General features: G+C 44.6%; 1 long non-coding RNA gene across 1 annotated transcript; it reads right to left on the reverse strand.

Moving 5' to 3' along the window:
* Positions 1–1,189: 1,189 nt before the first annotated feature.
* LOC117545875 lies at positions 1,190–2,799 on the reverse strand. Its single transcript, XR_004568889.1, has 3 exons — positions 2,740–2,799; positions 1,843–1,863; positions 1,190–1,439 (listed from the first exon to the last, which is right to left on the reverse strand). It is a non-coding gene; the product is annotated as an uncharacterized LOC117545875 (long non-coding RNA).
* Positions 2,800–3,547: the final 748 nt, after the last annotated feature.

Raw genomic sequence — 3,547 nt, forward strand, 5'->3', positions numbered from 1 at the left:
AGAGTTTGATTATTTAAGAAAATCTGTTCAGAAAAAGTACTTAACTCTCTACCAGTTGTAAAGTTGACCAACGTAAAACTGTATCCACAAGTAAGAGAAAAACAACGAGAGAAAAAACAAAATCTGCCTAGTGTCAGTACAAAAGTGTTAAAATCACAAAACGTGCCTTTTTAGAGTCACAGTCTTTAAGAAAATACATTTGTTATAAAGTAAATTACATTCTACCAGTTGTAAAATGTTCCTACATAAAAGTGTATCACAAAGTATCTTGGTTTCAAAAATGTTTAAGGTTTTGCATACATACAAAGTGTATCTTACTGTTCCTTTGTGAGAGAATTACACACAAATCTGCAGAGTGTCAGTAAAAAGTGTTAAAATCACAAACTTGCCTTTTAGAGAAACAGTCTTTAAGAAAAAATCTAATCAGACAATGTACTTCATTTTCTAGTTTTAAGGTTTTGCATACCTCAAAGTGTGTCTAAAAGTATCTTGGCAAGAGAAAAAAGCCAAAATCTGCCTAGGCCATTAAAAAGAAACCAAATTCCTTACAAAGTACTTCATATTCTACCAGTTGTTAAGTGTTGCATACATCAAAGTGTGTCTAAAAGTATCTTAGTAACACGAGAAAAGAGAAAAAAGCCAAAATCTGTCTAGTATCAGTAAATAAGTGTTAAAATCACAAACTTGCCTTTTAGAGTCACAGTCTTTAAGAAAATAAAAGTTTTACACAGTGACTGACATTCTGTATGGGGGTTTCACACCTGAGCGGCTGCAGGGGGGCGTTGAAAAGGGGATGAGTATGTCTGGCTCTCGGAGGGATGGTGTGTTAAGAGTTACAGTCTTAAAGAAAATCTGTTCAGAAAAAGTACTTAACTTTCTACCAGTTGTAAAGTTGTCATACATAAATCTCTATCCAAAAAGTAAGAGAAAGACAACGAGATAAAAAAAAGCTAAATCTGCCTAGTGTCAGTAAAAGTGTTAAATCACAAAACTTGCCTTTTAGAGTCACATTCTTAAATAACATCTATTTAGACAAAGTATTTCATTTTTTCTAGTTTTAACTTTTTGCATACATAAACGTGTATCTTACAGTTCCTTTGTGAGAGAATCTTCCTTATAGATAATAACGTAATTTCAATCAGGAGAGACGTGATGTATGGAATACATATTTATTATCGGTCACATTATATACATGAAACATAATGATGACAGTTCATAACAAGTGAATTAAATGGTGTTTTGGCGATTAGGCCCAGGTTTTGTAGGATATCAATCGGGAAGGGAAGAACCGTTTCCGATGAACCCCCCTGGGTCTAGACACTGGTGGTGGTGATAAGTGGTTAGGTCCGGTTGGAAGGGAGAAGGTTAAGCTTGGTCCTGAGTTGGAAGCAGGAGGCGAAGGGGTGGAGGAGGGTTGCGCTTTGACACCTGGAAGACAGCTGATAGGAAAGGGGAGAGCATATATAGAGGGATTAACAGGTGCGATGATTAGGCTTGTAAATGGAGGGGAGTGATAGGTTAGCTGAGGAGTGGCGCTCCCTCTCATTTAGATGCAGGGAGCGAGTATTGCCATGAGATGCAATACGGAGTGATAGGTCTTCCTGTCTGAACTTGCGCTAAGCTTCATTTCAATCAGGAGAGACGTGATGTATGGAATACATATTTATTATCGGTCACATTATATACATGAAACATAATGATGACAGTTCATAACAAGTGAATGAAATGGTGTTTTGGCGATTAGGCCCAGGTTTTGTAGGATATCAATCGGGAAGGGAAGAACCGTTTCCGATGAACCTCCAAAAGAATGAAGTATGAAGTACTGAACGTGAAGGATCTTACCTTGTGGGATGCAGTGGAAATCTATGGATGGAAATGAGAGTTAATACATGTGAGAATTTAAACATCTGATGCCTCCCGGGCATCCTTCCTGGACATGCAGGGCTTCCCGGACGTACGGGGCACCCCGGATGGGGCATCCTGGACGTACAGGGCGTCCCGGACGTACGGGGCATCCCTAATGGGCATCCTGGACATACAGGGCTTCCCGGACGAAAAACGGGGCGTCCCGGACATACGGGGCATCCCTAATGGGCACCCTGGACGTACAGGGCGTCCCGGACGTACGGGGCATCCCTAATGGGCATCCTGGACATACAGGGCATCCTGGACATACAGGGCATCCCGGAAGTACGGGGCATCCCGGGCGAACGGGGACTTCCCGGACATACAGGGCATCATGGACATATACGGACCGGAGGTTAACGACCCGGACATACGGGGCTTCCCGGACGTACAGGGCGTCCCGGACATACGGGGCATCCTGGACATACAGGGCATCCTGGACATACAGGGCATCCTCGACGTACGGGGCGTCCCGGACATACGGGGCATCCCTAATGATCATCCTGGACGTACAGGGCGTCCCGGACGTACAGGGCATCCCTAATGGGCATCCTGGACATACAGGGCATCCTGGACATACAGGGCATCCTGGACATACAGGGCATCCCGGGCGAACGGGGCATCCTGGACATGCAGGGCGTCCTGGACATACAGGGCATCCTGGACATACAGGGCGTCCCGGAAGTACGGGGCATCCTGGACATACAGGGACACATTATACAGACCCGAAGGTTTTACAACCTGGACATACAGGGTTAGATATGCAGAATAAACATGAGCCGCGGGGCGACATACGTGCTGACATGCACCACCACCAGTTATATGCATACGTACCAATTTTAAGGTTGGAGAGACCTTTGGATAGCCAGCACGGCATTGAGGTCAGCGCGAAGGTAGGATGAGAAAGCGGAGGAGGACCACCGTTCGAGTTGTTGCAGGGATGAGGATGAGACACCTTGATTAGCAGCGGAAGTAGCTGCGCCTATTCTAAAGGAATGCCCCGTGTATAGAAGGGGTGATAACCCGGATTTAATGAGGACTTGTTTTAATAGATATTGAACTGTCGTTGAGTTAAAGGAAAATTCCCTGAGATAAGGAATAATGGTGAGAGAGGATTAGAGGTAGGTCTAAGCTGTAGGAATTTGATCATGGATTTATAAGGGCAGAACTGGGAGTCGATGCGGGCGGCGATGACAGGGCAGGCGCCGCCGCATTTGGAGTGTTTAAGATATAAGCTAGAGTGGCTAGCGTGAAAGGATATGTCAGAAAAGCTGACGTCTCGATGGGAATCGAATGTAAGGGAAGCTGTAGTAAATTCACCTGGTCTAAGAAAGGCATAAAAAGCTAGGAGAATAGAGCGTCGAGTAGTGAATTGATCTAAGGGGAGAATAACCCACTTCTAAGTTTGGAGAGCATGAGGCGTAAAGTGGAGAGTGTAATAGGGCGTCTCCGGACTAATACGGGGGAAAAAGTTTTAATGAGACCTTTGAGGATGAGTTTGACTGACTGGTTTGCGAACAGGCTGGGAAAGCCGGGATCGGAACAGCGAACGTTAAACTGCACTCCGGCTAAGAGGCCCCGGATGCTTTTTAGATTGACTTCTTCTTTTGAGGTGTTAGATCCAGCGAGTGTGATAAGGAAT

Source organism: Gymnodraco acuticeps, unplaced genomic scaffold (assembly GCF_902827175.1).
Source record: "Gymnodraco acuticeps unplaced genomic scaffold, fGymAcu1.1, whole genome shotgun sequence".
Lineage (NCBI taxonomy): Eukaryota > Metazoa > Chordata > Actinopteri > Perciformes > Bathydraconidae > Gymnodraco > Gymnodraco acuticeps.